The sequence below is a fragment of the Oryctolagus cuniculus genome, chromosome 2 (genome assembly GCF_964237555.1).
Source record: "Oryctolagus cuniculus chromosome 2, mOryCun1.1, whole genome shotgun sequence".
NCBI classification, from domain to species: Eukaryota; Metazoa; Chordata; class Mammalia; order Lagomorpha; family Leporidae; genus Oryctolagus; species Oryctolagus cuniculus.
This window is the reverse complement of record NC_091433.1, coordinates 45,167,477-45,185,630: the sequence shown is the minus strand read 5'-3', so window position 1 is coordinate 45,185,630 and position 18,154 is coordinate 45,167,477. Positions and strand designations below refer to the sequence as shown.

Here is an 18,154-nt window from a genome sequence, read left to right as displayed (position 1 = left end):
AACAAAAATATTTGAACATATATTAAAATCTGAGTTATTCATATGGTCTTAAAATTTAACATAGACAGGGGCTGGCATTTTGACATAACAGGTTCACATCCCAGCTGCCCCACTTCCAATCCAGCTCCCTGCTAATGAGCCTTGGAAAGCAGTGGAGGATAGTTCAAGTGCTTCGGCCCCTGTACCTACATAGGAGATCCAGATGACACTTCTGGCTCCTGGCTTTGGCCTTTGTCTAGCCCAGCCCTGGCCATTGCAGTATTTGGGTAATGAACCACTGGATGGAAGATCTCTCCATCTCTCCCTCTCTCTCTCTGTAACTCTACCATTCAAATAGTAAAATACATTCTTAAAAAATTTATCATTAATAAGTATACACCAAAGTAGTTAGGGCATTTGAAAACACATTTTAAAATTAGATTCGTAAGATATTAACATATTAGTCCATATGATGGTCAGTTTGTAGGGTGGTAGAACAACCATGTTGGAAACAGGTAGTTTGAAAAACAGAGTTTTAAAAATCTCATTGACTGACCGATTCTTTTGTAAAATACTATAAAAATGAATGGCTAAAAATTAAATGGGCAGTGCTGATTCAAGTCCTGGCTCCTCTGCATCCAGTGTCTTGTTAATGCACATGGGATGAGACATCTCATTATGGCCCAAGTACCTGGGCCCCTGCCACCCACGGAGGAGTCCTGGATGGAATTTCTGGCTCCTGTCTTTGGCCTGGCTCAGACCTAGCTGTTGGAGGCCATTTGGGAAGTGAACCAGCTGATGTAAGATAAATTTCTCTCTCTCTCTCTTTCTCTCTCTCATTCTTCCTTTCAGATAAATAAATTTTAAAAAGAATTCACCTGCATTAAATATACAGTTATAACTTTCAGTAAAATTTCCAACTTGAGTGAAACATCACCATAATCCAATTTTAGAACATTTACATCTCACAGTAAGATCTTTTCTGCTCTTTTATGCTTTATTCCCATTCCCAGTCCCAGCCCCAGCCCCAATCAACCAGCATTCTACCTTCTGTGTTTATAGATTTGCCCTTTCTGGATGTTTTTGTAAATGCAATTAGACAGTATGTGATTTTTTATGTGTGTGTGTCTGGTCTCTTTGAGTTAACAGTGTTTTTGAAGTTCACCCACATTTTACCATCTGCCAATGTTGTTTTCCCTTTTTTTTGCTGTATAGTATTCCATGGTTTGGAAATAACCACATTTTGTTTTGTCACCAGCTGATAGGTATTTGGGTTGCTTCCAGAATGGAAGAAAATACGAATAATGCTTACCTGATATTTGCATGCAGCTTTATGTGTAAGCGTGTATCCATTTCTCTTTATTTTTAAAATTTTATTTGAGAAACAATGAGACAAATAGAGCTACTGTCTGCAGGTTCACTCCTTAAATGACCACAGTGGGCCGGACTGGGCCAAACTGAAGCTTTGAACTGAGAACTCCATCCAGGTTTCCTATGTTGTTGGCAGGAATCCAGTCACTTGAGTCATCACTACTACTTCCCAGGGTCTGCATTAGTGGGAAGCTGTGGTCAGGAGTGGAGTTGGGTATTGAATCTAGGGACACAGGCTTCCTAACCCACATTTTTAACCACCTGGTAAAGTACCTGCTCCTCCTTTCTCTTGAATAGATGTGTAGGAGTGGAAGTGTTGGCTTGCATGGTTGTTTAATGTTTGAAGAAAGTGCTAATAACTGTTTTACTCTCCCACCAGTAATATATTAGGATTGTAATTTCTCTGCGTCCTTGTCAACATTTAATACTTTTTGTTTTAGCCATTATAATCGGAGTGATGATAGTTTCATTTCCTTAATGACTAGTGATGTTGAGCATCTTTTCACTTCTTATTGGCCATTTATATATCTTCTTTGATGATATATTTATTCAGGTGTTTGCCCATCTTATAGCTGTGTTGTCTTTGTATTACTGAATTGTTAAGAACTCTTTATACATTCTGGATACATGTCTTTTTTTCAGATATTTGATTTGCAGATATTTTTTCTTCATCTTTGGCTTGTCTTTTTCTTACTGATAAGTTTTGCAGTGGGAGGCTTTCAACTCTTGATAAAACTGATTGTCATTTTAAAGAATTACAGGGACTAATGAAATGGGAAACCAATGACAGGCTATACTGTTCTTTAGAACTATTTTAGAATGTACTTATGTAATTCTACAGTTTGCTTTCTTCATGATGCTAAATGACTATGTCACTATTTTAAACCTGATATCCTAGTTTGTGTGTTGGAGAGCCATTTTGCTACTGTACCATCGACTGAAGTATTATCTTATTTGTAGATCCTCATGCATTTGGGTGAGAACTGGCAAAAGCTGACTGCTTATTTAAGCTAGAAATAACTTTATTAAATGGGTGTTAGGAAGCTCTCAGAATTACTAGGCAGACTACAGAACCAGGCTTGTACAGTGGAGGAACTTTGGGAGGTTATTCCCTGGCAGACACTGTAGCCAGAAAAACACAGATGCAGTCTGATGGGGACGGTAGTACTGTTGCTTGCTTGCTCTTGCTGACACTGAATTGAAGCTGCTGCTGCTTAAATTTTATTGCTGCTGCGCCTGAAACTTAGTCTTGCTACAGTGGTCATCTCTTTGTGAGAGTTCTTTGTGGTTGTTTGTGGCAGCAATTTTCAACTCAGAGTCTCCAAGGTAGGTACATTTGTCCTCTTTTTTCTTTTTTCTCTTTTCTTTTTCATTTTAAGATTTATTTGTTTTTTATTTGAAAGAGTTAAAGGGAGAGGCAAAGAGACAGTGATCTTCCATTGGCTGGTTCACTCCCCAGATGGCTACAATGGCCAGGGTTGGACCAGGCCAAAGCCAGAAACTTCTTCCAGGTCTGCCACGTTGGTTGCAGTGGCCCAGACACTTGGGCCATCTTCTGTTGCTTTTCCCAGTCCCTTATACAGGGAGCTGGGTTGAAAGTGATAGAGCTGGGATACAAACTGGAGTCCATGTGGGATGCCAGCCTTGCAGGCAGTGGCTTTACCCACTATACCACAATGCTGGCCAGCCCCTGCCTGTCTTCTATTTCTAAAAGAAACTGGGTTAGGAATATCTGGAAATTTCAGACGTCATAATGAGAGGTATAGTCTGCCTCTTTTTAGTGTTAAAAGAAGTTCAGGTGTTTACTGTCTTAAAAATAAAAGCACAAGTTCCCTCAACCTTATTTTCTCATCCAGATTCTGCTATATTTCTCTTCTCCCCTCTACAGACAATATCAACTTCTCTTACCTTCTGTTTTCTGATGTCCTCCTCAGTTTACTAGAATCTGGTATGATCTCAATAATCCTCAAAAATTTTCTACAGTGTCACTGAAGTTTATGGACAGATTCAATAACATCTCAGCAGTGTTCATCATGATCATCCTTCCTTTCTGAAACCCTTCCTTGTCTTCTTTGATACCTGTCTTTCATTTTTTTTTCCTAGTCTTTTGGAGGCTTCTTCTTATATCCTAGGTTCCTCCAGTTCCTCAGAGGTGTGCTGAAGACCCTGTTTTCTTACCTATACACACTCCATAAACAAACTCATTTCCTATTGCCTTAGTTTCTGCTTACAGACTACCCTTGAGAGAACTAGACATTTCTTCTTCGTTATCTCAGTGGCCCCTCAAAATCATCACTTCTAAAAGTCATGCTCAGATTTTCTGTGCTTCTAGTATTGCTTCTTACTAGAAATCTTACATTTGATATTCCAGCTAAACTGAACTTCTTTCGGGTTCTCAGCTGGGCACACTTCTTCCTGCCTTAGTTATCCCACATGCTGTTCTCCCTAAGTAGGAGACTTCACCCTTCCACCTCCACTTGGTCCCATATCTTCACTTCTCAACCCAGCATTGCCCATTACATTACTTCTTCATGTTTCAATTAGATCATTCTTTTACATGCTTCTGGAATACTCTATAGTTTCCCTATAATACTAATTACAATTTATTGTAATTTTTTTTCTTCCCATTGGACTATAAATTGCATAAAGGCAAGAACCATGTTTAGAAACTTTTGTGTCTATCTGCCCATCCATTTTCATAGCATTTATCATGCTTAACACGATAAATGCTCAGTATCTGTGTCAAATGAATAAGAGAGTCTGATCTGTTTTAAAGTGAGCTAGCCTTTTTTTAAAGAAGTAGGGACAGTTGAGATAACTGAATTCAGTGTCCTACACCTAGATTGATCTATTTAAAAGTACTTTAAATATGCTTAGGGGCAAGCATTTGGTGCAGTGGTTGAAACATTGCTTGGGATGCCTGTATCCCATATTGGAGTGCCTGGATTTAAGTTCCAGTTCCATTTCCAATTCCAGCTACCTGCTAATGTGCCATGGAAGGTGGCCCAAATACTTAAGGCGCCGCCACCCGGGTGGGAGAAGAGGATGGAGTTCCTAGCTCCCAGCTGCGGCCTAATCCACCATTGCCTGTTGCCACCATTTGGAGAATAAACCAGAAGATAGAAAGATAACTCTCTGTCTCTGTCTCTTCCCTTCTCTTGCCTTTCAAATAAATTACAAAAAAAAACAATAACCCAAACCCAAACTTAGACATTATATTTTTATTTATTTATTTATTTATTTAAAGAGTGTCTGTTTATTCAAAAGGAAGAGTTGACCGAAAGAGGGAAAGAGTAAACTGGAGAGAGACAGAGAGAAAGAGATCGTCTATCTGCTGGTTCCCTCCCAGTGCCTCAACAGCTAAACAACTAGGTCTGGGCCAGTCCAGAACTCCATCCTGGTCTCCTACATAGGTAACAGGGACCCAAGTACTTCTGCTATGTTTTGCAGCTTTCCCTATTAGCAGGGATCTCTCTGTTTCAGCCTCTCTCTCTCAGTAACTCTGACTTTCAAATAAGTAAACCTTATTTTAAAAAGTAAAAAGAGGGACCGGCGCCATGGCTCACTTGGTTAATCCTCTGCCTGCGGTGCCGGCATCCCATATGGGCGCCGGGTTCTAGTCCCAGTTGCTCCTCTTCCAATCTAGCTCTCTGCTGTGGCCTGGGAGTGCAGTGGAAGATGGCCCAAGTGTTTGGGCCCCTGCACCTGCATGGGAGACCAGGAGGAAGCACCTGGCTCCTGGCTTTGGATCGGCGTAGCTCTGGCTGTAGCGGCCATTGAGGGGGTGAACCAACAGGAGGAAGACCTTTCTCTCTGTCTCTCTCTCTCTCTCTGTCTAATCCATCAGTAAAAAAAAAAAGTAAAAAACAAAATTAAGGTTAATAATACTTTCATTTAACTCATTATGTTCAAAATATTACCATTTCAGCATGTAATCATTATAAAAATTATTGAGATATTCTATTTTCTTTTTTCATGCTGTCTTCAAAGTTGGTATTTTACCTTAACATCACATCTCAATTCATACTAGCCACATTTCCAAAGCTCAGTAAGCACATGTGGCTGATGGCTACTATACTGAACAGCACAATTTTTGTTTCTGCCTTTTAAAAGCTAGTTCTCATTTTCTCAAATTGGCCACATGAGTCACAGGATTTATGTGTTTCTGTGTTCATATATTTAGGAGAGAAGACAGCATGTTTTCAGCAGCTTCCTTCTAACTAAGGGAAAATTTCTTTCTTAAAAGCCCTCAGCATAACTTACCATGAGTTTCATTGTGAAATTCGTGGGCCCTGTCAATGTGGCAAGAAAGACAAGAAGCATGGAATGGTACAAGAGAACCAGGGCCCATGCTTCAGGATTTAACCTAGGAGTACACAGATTTTTTTCCTATGCTTTCTTCTAGAAGTTTTATAGTCCCCACCCCCACAAAAAAGAAGCCTTTTATTTAAGGAATACAAATTTCATGCATTTCATAAGTACAATTAGGAATATAGTGATTCTTCCCACCATACCCATCTGTAATCCATTTTGAGTTAATTTTTAATTTTTGAGATGAGGATGGTTTTTTACATGAGGATTTCCATGTATTCTAGCTCGATTTATTGATAATACATCCTTTCTCTACTGAATTACCTTTGCACCTTTGTCAAATATTAATTGGCTATATTTGTGTGGGTCAGTTTTTGGACTTTCTTTTCTGTTATGTTGATTTATTCTTTCTCTAATAACACACTACCTTTATTAGTATATCTTTATAGTAAGCTTTAAAATCACATAGTGTGAATATTCCAACTTTTTTTTTAAAAGATCTTATTTGTTTGAGAGGTAGAGTTACAGACAGTGAGAGGGAGAGACAGAGAGAAAGGTTTTCCGTTCATTGGTTCACTCCCTAAATGGCTGCAATGGCTGGAGCTGTGCCAATTGGAAGCCAGGAGCCAGGTGCTTCTTCCCGGTCTCCCCCATGGGTGTGGGGGTCCAAGGACTTGGGCCATCTTCTACTGCTTTCCCAGGCCACAGCAGAGAGCTGGATTGGAAGAAGAGCAGCTGGTACTAGAACCAGTGCCCATATGGGATGCCGGTACTGCAGGCGGAGGATTAACCTACTGCGCCACGACGCCAGCCCCAAATCTTCCAACTTTATTCTTTCTGAAAATTGTTTTTAGTTATTCTCATTCCTTTGTCTTTCCAATTCGATTTTAGGATTAGCTAGCCAATATATTCCAGAAGTTATCTTGAAATTTTAATTGGGATTATCTTGGCTGTTAGAGCAATTTGGGGAGAATTGTCTTCTTAGCAATATTTAGTTTTCTTGTCCAAGAATGGTATATGTCTCTCTACTTAATTTCTTTCTCTCAGTTTTCTGTATACTTTCAGTATACAGGTTTTACTTCTATTTTGTTCGATTTATACCTAAACATTTCATATTTTAGGTGATAATGTAAATGATACCTGTTTTTAAAAGTTTGGATTTCCAGTTCATTGTTGGTTTGTAGAAATGCAGTTGATTTTTATGTGCTGACCTTGTATCATGCTAAATAGGCATATTATATTGAAGAATGAAACCTTTAGATTTTATATATAACAATCACATGATCCAGAAAGCAGTAGTTTTACTTCTTCTTTTCCAGTCTCTATACTGTTTTCTTCCTTCCTTCCTTCCTTCCTTCCTTCCTTCCTTCCTTCCTTCCTCCCTCCCTCCCTCCCTCCCTCCCTCCCTTCCTTCCTTCCTTCCTTCCTTCCTCTCCTCCACACGCGGAGGAGCCGCACCGGACCGGACGCTTGTTGTTCCCTTTTTTACAAGTTCTTTCTATAGTAAAGTAAGAATAAGTAAACAGCAAACTCCCAAAGCAAGAATGAGTAGAGAGAAATGAGAAAGAACGAAGTAACGAACTTCCCCGCGAACTCTCCAGCGCACTCTCCAACCAACCCACACCACCATGCCGTCTCTCTCCTCCTATATAGTCCTCTCCACCAATCCGTGCTCTGCCTCCCACACGCTGAGCGCGCTGCTCTCCTCCAATCAGGAGCAGCTCCTGCAGCTTGTCAAGTTGGTGAGAGGCAGCTGGGTAGAAGCTGTTTGCTCCTCTCCCAGCGCCATATTGCGGGAGAGCAGATGTATAGAATAAGTCTTAATTCCGGTAACAGTATAGTCCGAGTTGCTCTCCACACTTTCTTTCTTTTTTTTGTCCTTATTGTACTGGCTAAGGCTTCTGGTCCAGTGTTGATAGATAGTAGTAGGTAGAGTGAATAAATTTGCCTTGTTAGGTAGGTAGCAGGAACTCAGCTACTTGAACTTTAATTTGCTGCTTCACAGTCAAATTTGTAAGGTGCTGTTTCAAAGTGGAGTAGCCTGGACATGAACCTGCACTTCCATGTGGGATTTGGGCATCCCAAGTGTCAGCTTAACCTGCTAAACACAATGCCTTCCCCTTTCTCATCTTTCATTATGAAATATGATGTCATTTATCAGTATAAGGAAGTTCTCTTTTATTCTTAGTTTCAAATTTTGGTCATGAATAAGATGTAAACCTTTATCAGATGTTTTCTCTGCATCTACTATGACTCCTTCTTGGTCTGTTAATATGGTGAATTGCATTGATTGATTTTTGAATACTGAATAAAAATTGCATGATATATTATCCTTTTGATATAGTGTTTTATTAAGTTGGTTACTTTTTTTTTTTTTTTTTTTGGACAGGCAGAGTTAGAGAGAGACAAAGAGAAAGGTCTTCCTTTTGCCGTTGGTTCACCCTCCAAATGGCCACTACGGCTGGCGCGCTGCGCTCATCCGAAGCCAGGAGCCATGTGCTTCCTCCTGGTCTCCCATCTGGGTGTAGGGCCCAAGCACTTGGGCCATCCTCTGCTGCACTCCCGGGCCTCAGCAGAGAGCTGGCCTGGAAGAGGAGCAACTGGGACAGAATCCAGCACCCCAACTGGGACTAGAACCCAGGGTGCTGGCGCCACAGGCAGTGGATTAGCCTAGTGAGCCGTGGCACTGGCCAGTTGGCTACTGTTTTGTTGAGGATTTTTCCATCTATTTTCATGAGGGATATCAGTGCATAGTTTCCTAGTGGTATAATTTAATTCTCTGGCTTTTATATTAAGCTAATTGACCTCATAAAATAATTTGGAAAATCTTTTCTCATATTTTCTGGTAGAGATTGAGTAGAGTTGACATTATTTCTTCCGTGAATATTTGGTCAAATTGGCCAGTGAAACCATTCAGGTTTGGCTTTTTCTTTTTAGGGATATTTTAAAACTATTAACTCAATTTCTTTATTAGTTATTTGATTAGTGAGGGTGTTTCTTTTGGTGGTTGATATATTCAGAGAGTTGATCCATTTCATCTAAGTTCCTGAATATATGGATGTAGAATTGTTTATCCTAGTACCCAGTACTTTTAATCTCTATAGGGTCTCTAGTAATATCCCTTGTTTCATTATCAAAATAAATGAATTGTTTGTGTTTTATATACTGAGTATTAAACATCATTTTGCCATTTGCATACCAAAGTTAAATGCTTCCAACCTTTCATTTAACATAAATGTCTATAAGTATTATATGAAGCCCTTTCAAAATAAGTCATTTTGATGAAACATGAGTGAACAAATTAAAAAAAAAAGTCTGTGCCAGAAATTTGGTCTAGTGCTTAAACTCCTGCATCTCATATTGGAGTGCCTGGATTTGATTACTGGCTCTAGCTTCTGATTCCAAATTTCTGCCAATGTAGACTCGAGGAGGCAGCAGGTGGCGTAAGTGATTGTGTTGCTGCAACCCATGTAGTAGACTTGGATTTAGGTCCTGGCCTCTAGTTCCAGTCCCATTCCTAGCTATTGCCACAATCTGGGTCATGAACCAGCAGATGGGAGCTTACTCTTTCTCTCTGTCTCTCAAATAACAACAACATAGAGAGATCTCATGTATTTGACAATGTTATTAAAGTTCAGAACTACAATTAAAGTCCTAATCCAGTTTTAAATAGGAGCTTATTCTGAAAACATTATCCAAACACCGTAGCATCTTTTAAGGCATTTTAATATTATCAAATCTTTTTGTTGTTATTAAAGATTTATTTATTTGAAAGGCAGAGTTACAGAGAGAGAGAGAGAGAGAGAGAGAGAGAGATCTTTCATCTGTTGATTCACGCTCCAGATGGCCTCAACAGCCACAGCTGGAGCCAGGAGCTTCTTCTGGGTCTTCCATATGGATGCAGGCTCATTAGCAGGGAGCTAGATCAGAAGTGGAGCAGCCAAGACTCAAACTGGCACCCATATGGCTTGCCTGCACCTCAGGCAGCAGCTTTACCCACCACGCTACAGCACTGGAGCCTCAAATCTTTTTTTTTTTTTTTTTTTAGGTTTATTATTATCTATTTGAAAAGCAAAAGCAAAGTTAGAGAGAGAGGGAGACAGAGCGAGAGATCTTCCAACTTCTGGTTCACTCCCTAAATGGCTGCAACATCTGGAGCTGGGCTGGTCCAAAGCCAGGACCCAGGAGCTTCAGGGTCTCCTATGTGGGTATAGTGATGAAAGAATTTGAGCCATCCTCTGCTGCCTTCTCAGGTGCATTAACAGGGAATGGGGTAGGAACTAGAACAGGCGGGATTTGAACTCTACCCATATGGGATGCTGGAATCACAGTCGGCAGCTTTACTGGCTATGCCACAACACTGGCTCCTATATTATCAACTTTACATTGAAAAATTAGGGCATTATTTTTCTTGGCCAAAGTGCCAGTGAAGAGGAAGGTGACAGAATGTTGGCCATGTTCATATCATAGCCAACTTTAATGGTGAAAGATTAACCTTGGCTGCAGCTAAAGGCAAAAAAAGAAAAAAAAATAGGATGTACACAACCTGAATATAATTTTGTATGTCAAAATATTGTACACACATAACTCACATACCCTTTTATCTTTCTTTTGGCAAAATGTATTTCTTTGAAAAATAGTATATAATTTGAGAATTTGTAAATCTCTTTATGAAAGTAGGCATTTGGTGCAGTCATTAAGATACTTGCATCCTATGTTGGATTGCCTGGGCTTGAGTTCTGTCTCTGCTTTAGATCCAGCTTCCTGTTAATGTACACCTTGGCAGGTAGCAGATGATAGCTCAAGTACTTGGGTCCCTGTCACCCACAAGGGCAACTCAGTTAGTGTTCCTGCCACCTGGCTTTAGCCTGACCCAACCTTGGTCCTTTTCTTTTCTTTTTTTTTTTTCTTCTTTTCTTTTTTTAAAGATTTATTTTTGTGATACAGAGAGATACATTCCATCTGTGGGTTCACTCCTCAAATGGCTGCAACAGCCTGGGCTGGACCAGGCCAAAGCCAGGAGCCAGGAATCTCTTCTGAGTTTCCCACATGGGTGCAGGGGCCCAAACACTTGGGCCATCCTGTGCTGCTTTCCCAGGCTATTAGCAGGGAGCTGGATTGGAAGCAGAGCATTCAGGCCTTGAACTGGAGCCTATATGGGATGCTGGCATTGCAGGCAGTGGCTTAACCGGCTTAACCACACCAGCCCCAACCTTGGATCTTGTAAATATTTGGGAAGTGAACCAGCAAATGCAAGATAGCTCTCTCTCTCATTATATGTTGTTATGCCTTTCAAAATAAAAATAAGTAAATTTTTAAAACTTAAAAAAAATTAATTTTGTTGCAGATCTCTGAAGGAGAACAAGGAAAGGTAAAACAAAAATCTTATTTTAAAACCTTTTGTAAAATGAATACTCAGAATTTATAAAAATGCGGGCTGGCACTGTGGTGCCTGCAGTGCTGGCATACCATATGGGCGCCGGTTCGAGTCCCTGCTGCTTCACTTCCCGTCCAGCTCTCTGCTGTGGCCTAGGAAAGCGGTAGAAGATGGCCCAAGTCCTTGGGCCCCTACACCCATGTGGGAGACTTGGAAAAAATCTCCTGGCATCGGATCGGCATAGCTCCGGCCTTTGTGGCCAATTGGGAGGTGAACCAGTGGATGGAAGAGCTCTCTCTCTCTCTGCCTCTCCTTCTCTGTGTAACTCTGACTTTCAAATAAATAAAAATAAATCTTAAAAAAAAAAGAATTTATGGGGCTGGTGCCATGGCGCAGTAGGTTAATCCTCTGCCCGTGGTGCCAGCATCCCATATGGGCGCCGGTTCTAATCCCGGCTGCTCCTCTTCCAATCTAGCTCTCTTCTGTGGCCTGAGAAAGCAGTGGAAGATGGCCCAAGTGCTTGGGCCTCTGTACCCAGATGGGAGACCAGGAAGAAGCTCCTGGCTCCTGGCTTCTGGCTTCAGATTGGCACAGCTCCAGCCGTTGCTGTAGGAAGGGATCTCAATCACCTGAACTTAGTCTTGAGAAAAGACATGGTTTCCTTTTTAGTTTTTTATCCTTTAGCTTTTTTTTTTTTTAAAGATTTATTTTATTTATTTGAAAGAGTTACAGAGAGAGGTAGAGACTAGAGAGAGAGGTCTTCCATCTGCTGGTTCACTCCCCAGATGGCCGCAATGGCTGGAGCTGCGCCCATCCAAAGCCAGGAGCCAGGAGCTTCTTCTGGGTCTCCCATGTGGGTGCAGGGGCCCAAGGACTTGAGCCATCTTCTACTGCTATCCCAGATCCTTTAGCTTTTTAAAACAATTTCTTACTGTGTGAATACACATAACATAAAATTGACCATTTAAATATTTGTGAATACATTCATAATATTGTTCAATCATCCAACACTACCTAGTTCACAACTTTTTCATCATTTCAGAAGGAAACTATATGCATTAAGCAACTGTTCCCATTCTGACAGTTGTAAATGGAATCATGCTATAATATGATATTTTCTGTCAGGCTTATTTCACATGGCATAGTATTTTCAGGGTTCATCCTTGTGTCATGACTCATTATTTAATTCCTTTTATAGTTGAACAACATTCCATTTTAGGGATATGCCACATTTTGTTTATCCATCCATCCTGTCAGAATTGGTGTACATTTAGGTTATTTCTATTTTTTTCTGTTGTGAAAAATGTTGCCATGAATGTTTGTATACTATAAATTTTATTTGAAGACCTGTTTTCAATCCTTTGAGATTTATATCTAGATAGGGAATTTCTGCATTATACCATAACTCAGTGTTTAACTTCTTGAGGAACTACCAAATTTTTCCACAGTGGCCGCACCATTTTATGTTGCTACCAGGAATGTAAAAGGGTTCCAAATTCTTATATCCTGTATAGTATAAGGTAGCATCTCATTGCGGTTTTGTTTCCTCAATATCCAATGTCATTAAGCATCTTTCTAGCTAATAAATAAACAACTAAATTTTTGTGACGTGAAAATTTTGTTGTTGAAATTGCCTATAAATTAAATTTTAGTGGAGTACAGGAGCATTTATTTGTTTATGTAATGTCTGTGCCTTCAGAGTACAGCAGGTGTTTTGCATCAGTAACTAAAAACTTAGTCCATGAATAAGAAAGCAGATTGAAGAAAGCAAGATTTGTGTCTGATCAAAGTGAAGAGAAGATCTGTTTTTTTCTTTAGGGTATTCTTAGTCGTAGTTTGTTCTTTCTAATCAAGATCAAGCACTTAATGTTTAATTCTTTCTTTTATTTGTTTATTGGCAAACAGTACATTGATTGTTACTTGCTGTTAGTTTTGTGGTGCTGATGGGAAAAATGTTTTGAAAACATGTATATAAAAATAAAATATGTTGTTTCTTAGTAAAGTACTACAGGTAAAGAACCTTGACCCTGTCAGAATTATTGACTCAGCCTTGGGAGTTTGACTCTAACAATGAAAATCCCTCTCATTATTTTACAGGCCTGAATAATATATTTGTTTCTTCCTCATTATGATGCTTTGGTTTTGTGCTCTTAATGAGTCTGCTTTAATTTGAAAGACTTTTAAATTTGATACTTATAAGGGCATGTTTTCTATATTTTAAAAACAATATTTTAAAAAATAAACTAAATATAATTAATGGCTTCTCTCAGCCTGTTATTTTTGTCACCTTCAGCCTACTACTTTTAGATACTTAGGATAAGTAAAAGATTGGTAGCAGTTCAAGCCTGATGTGCTGATAGAACAATGATATTTATTTACTCAAATGAAACAAACATTACATCAGCTTTGGGATTTTGACAGTGACTTGTTACAGTGAAATGAATGAGTTTGCTACTTGCCTTCTAATAATTTTGGTCAATCAAATTGTTCTTTAGCACAGCAATTAAGACACTGGTTTAAGTCTCCAGCATCCCATATTGGAGTCCTTGGGTTCGATTCCTGTCATTGCAGATCCTGTGAGGCAGCAGGTGATGATGGTTGAAGTAGTTGGGTACCTGTCACCCACGTGGGAGATCTGAATTGAGTTCCCAGCTTTAGCCTTGCCCAGTTCCGGCCATTGTGGACATTTGAGTGAGCAAGAAGATAGGAGTGCACTTTCTCTCTGTCTGGTAAAACACTTAAAACAATTTGTATTTATATATGAAAGAATTTTGTGACCTTATTGGACATACAGACATATTTGCATGTCAGAAATATATATACATATTTATATACACATATATAGTATATCTTTAAAAGATTCATACTAAAAAGGTTGTTAGAATAATATATATCAAATGTCTTCTGATGTTTGAATTGTGCCTTTATGAGAAAAATTATATGCTCCTAGAAACCTTAGGACTTACTCTAGATCTATCAGGTGGTATAGTTAAGTTTAATTTGTGATTTACTGGAGTAGGCTTTGTAAGATAAAGCCTTATTACTATGAATTCAACAGGCTATTTTAATTTTTATAGCGATTTTTGTGAGGTAGAGATAATCTTGAACCATATAACATGTTCAAAAAGTAAATTACTACTGAAAGAACTACTCTAAAGAACTGTTACTATCATAAACCACTTCACTAAAGAAAAGATGCAAAGTGCTATGCATGTCAATTTGACTTATTCTGGGAAGTCCTTGAATTGAGTTCTGAAGGATGAATAGAAGTTAACCGGACTAAGAAAGAAGCCCAGTAGTATGCTAGTTTTACATGTATAAGGATCAGCTGATATGGTTATACTTAAAAATAACTGAGGTATGTTTGGAATCTGAATTTGTCCAACCATTACAGAGAACAGTCTGGGAGTTCCTTAAAAATTTAAAATAAAACTACCATATTATCTAGCAATCTTACTTCTGGGTATACATCCAAAGAAAATTAAGTCACTATCCTTCCCCCAAAAAAGACCTGCGGCTCACTAGGCTAATCCTCCGCCTTGCGGTGCCGGCACACCAGGTTCTAGTCCCAGTCGGGGTGCCGGATTCTATCCCGGTTGCCCCTCTTCCAGGCCAGCTCTCTGCCGTGGCCAGGGAGTGCAGTGGAGGATGGCCCAAGTGCTTGGGCCCTGCACCCCATGGGAGACCAGGATAAGTACCTGGCTCCTGCCATCGGATCAGCGTGGTGTGCCGGCCGCAGCGCGCCAGCCGTGGCGGCCATTGGAGGGTGAACCAACGGCAAAGGAAGACCTTTCTCTCTGTCTCTTTCTCTCTCACTGTCCACTCTGCCTGTCCAAAAACAACAACAACAACAACAACAACAACAACAACAAAACCCTGTATTCTTGTGTTCATTTCAGCATTCACAGCAGCCAAGATACAGAAACAACCTTAGTGTCCATCGACAGATAAATGGATAAAGAAAACGTGGATATGTACAGTGGATATTATTCAGCCTTAAAAAAGGAGATTCTGTTGTTTGTGACAACATGATAGACCTTGCTGTGCTTTGCAAGTATATCCCCAATATGTTGATATTAAGAGGTGAGACCAAATGGGAGGTCCTTAAGTCACTGAGTGCATGCATGCCTTGGGGAGGAATTAATGTAGTTCGTGTGGGTACCTGAATTAGTTCTCAGGAGAGCAAATTATCTTATGAGCAAGCCCAACTCCTTTAATACTTTCTGACTTCTTGTCTTGTGGTCTCTTGCTCTCCCATTTACCATCTACCATGAAGGTCTCACTAGAATGATGTTGTTGTTGCCATCATGCTCTTGTAGCTTCAATAAATCTTTTTCATGAAGTTCCCCAGCCTCAGGTATTTCATTATAGTAACTAAAAATTTATCAGTACAGATCTGGAGGACAGCATGCTAAGTTAAATAAGCCAGGAACAAAAAGACAAATATCACATGTTCCCACTTCTGTGTGGAAACTGTGGAATTGAAATTCATAGAAATGGAATAAAGGCTAGTTAGCAAAAGTTGTTGGGGGCATAGAGAGCCTGGAGGGGAAGAAATGTCATATGATATAAAGTAATCAGTTGAATAAATTGTAGAGACCTAAAGTGTAGTGTGAAGACTATAGTTAATAAGATATTGTATACTTAAATTTGCTGAGAGAGATTGTAAATATTCTTACCACACACAAAGAATTGGTAGCTATGTGAGTTGATGGATATGCTAAGTGGCTTAACTGTGGTAATTGTTTGAGTGTGTGTGTGTGTGTGTGTATGTATCAGAGTATATACCTTAAGTATATATAGTTTTTATTTCTCTGTTACACCTCAGTAAAGCTGAGAAATAAAAAAGTAATCTGAGGGGACCAGTGTTGTGGCATAGTGGGTAAAGCAGCTGCATACAGAGCCAACATCCCATACGGGTGCCAATTCAAGTCGTGGCTGCTCCACTTCTGATCCATCTCCCTTCTGATGCACCTGTGAAAGCAGCAGAAGATGGCCCAAATTCTTGGGCCCCTGCACCCATGTTCGGAACTGAGAAGAAGCTTCTGGCTCCTGGCTTCAAACCAGTCCAGGTCTAGCTGTTGAGGCCATTTGGGAAGTGAACAAGCAGTTGAAAGATCTCTCTGTCTCTGTGTCCTTCTCTTATTTGAAAGTCAGAGTTACACAGAGAGAGAAGGAGAGGCAGAGATGTCTTCCATCCGATGGTTCACTCGCCAGATGGCCACAACAGTTGGAGCTGCACCAATCTGGAGCCAGGAGCCAGGAGCTTCCTCTGGGTCTCCCATGTGGGTGCAGGAGCCCAAGGACTTAGGCCATTTTCTATTGCTTTCCCAGGCCACAGCAGAGAGCCGGATCAGAAGTGGAACAGCTGGGACTAGAACCGGCACCCAGATGGGATGCCAGTGCTTCAGGCCAGGGCATTAATCTGCCGCACCACAGTGCTGCCAGCTCCATAAAATAAATAAACCTTAAAAAACAAAAGATTACAAATTTATAGGTATAGAAATTATACAATGTTACCAATTTTAAAAATAAGTAATCTGAGAAGTTTAGTATAAAATGAGGAGGGTAGAGTGGGCTCAGATTACCCATGTTTTGTAATGTGTTTTAAAGAAATTGGTCATTATCCGAACAGCATTGAAAGAAGACGAGGCTGGCGCTGCGGCTCAATAGGCTACTCCTCCACCTAGGGCGCTGGCACACCGGGTTCTAGTCCTGGTTGGGGCGCTGGATTCTTTCCTGGTTGCCCCTCTTCCAGGCCAGCTCTCTGCTGTGGCCCGGGAGTGCAGTGGAGGATGGCCCAAGTACTCGGGCCCTGCACCCCATGGGAGACCAGGATAAGTACCTGGTTCCTGCCTTTGGATCAGCGCGGTGCGCCGGTCGCAGTGTACCAGCCGTGGCGGCCATTGGAGGGTGAACCAACTGCAAAAGGAAGACCTTTCTCTCTGTCTCTCTCTCTCACTGTCCACTCTGCCTGTCAAAAAACAAACAAACAAACAAACAAAAAACAAAACAAAAAAAAAAAAACAAAAAACACAAAGTGTTTTAAGTAGACCAAAGGGTAAGTTTTTAAAATCTAACTTTGGTTATCTGTAAAGAATCATTGTGAGAAGGCAAGTAAAAAGGCAGGATGAATAAAGACAAATTAAATAGAGGTAATGGTAGCCAGTACTGATATGGTAGTATTGATGATGATGACTATTGATGGAGGCAAGTGACAGATTCTAGAAATATTTAGGAAGTCAAATTATTAAGTCTTTGAATTGGATATAGACAATGAGAGTATATGGTATCAAGAATAACTTTTTTTTTTTTTCCAAAAAGACAAAGAAGGATCTTCCATCTTCTGGTTCACTCCCCAGATGGTTGCAATTGTCAGGGCTGGGCCATGCCAAAATCAGTAGCTTCAGCCTCTCTCCCACATGGGCGGCAGAGGCCCAATGCACTTGGGTGATCTTCCACTGCTTTTTCCCATGCCATTGGCAGGGAGCGCAATTGAAAATGTTACAGCCAGGATACAAACCAGTACTTATATGCCATGCTTGTATCACAGGTAGAGGTTTTACTCTCTGTACCACAACGCTGGCCCCAAGAATAACTTCATAGCCTGGCTTTTTAAGTGTTCATAGAAGATGTTGCCATTTATTGTACTAGGACAGTTGTTTTTATTTGGAATAGGGAGATCAAGGAGGAAGAAGCATTCATGGACCTATTAGATTTGTTCAGCAGATGGATATTCATGACTGGAACTCAAAAGAAATATCTGAATTGGAGAAATAAATGTGTGAGGCCCATTCTTGACTATTTTATTTACTTACTGACAATTTTTATTGTATTTTGTTTATATCCCTCCTCAGCTCCCCATCCCCAAGTCCCAGTCAGTAAACTGTAGGAGTTCAGAGATTTTGTCTTTTCATTGTATTCTTTGTGGAGAGCAGTGCCTTAGTAAGCTTTCAGTAAATATTGAATGAATGAAGTGAGATAGGGAGTGTAAGGTTTAGCTTAACACAGGAAGATAGACATTTCATTGTTTTTAAGAGGTAGGAATAAAGAATTGGATGGATGCAGTTGTTTTTGCACTTCTTGTTGAAAAGATGTAGGAGTTTTTGAATGCTA

The 18,154-nt window shown here is 40.1% G+C and overlaps 1 protein-coding gene across 31 annotated transcripts in view; it reads left to right on the top strand.

Moving 5' to 3' along the window:
• The window catches only part of HMBOX1 (homeobox containing 1), a 224,162-nt gene that overhangs the window by 20,357 nt on the left and 185,651 nt on the right, over nt 1-18,154 (top strand). For 12 of the 31 annotated variants that reach the window (XR_007918102.2, XR_007918104.2, XR_007918103.2 and 9 more), the window contains exons 2-3: nt 13,610-13,767; nt 14,938-15,121. The exons of 17 other annotated variants lie outside the window; for them this stretch is intronic. The gene's annotated coding sequence lies outside the window, so the exon portion shown is untranslated. The remainder of the gene's footprint in view (nt 1-13,609; nt 13,768-14,937; nt 15,122-18,154) is intronic. 2 more of the 31 variants (XM_070068228.1, XM_070068225.1) reach the window with 2 other exon arrangements.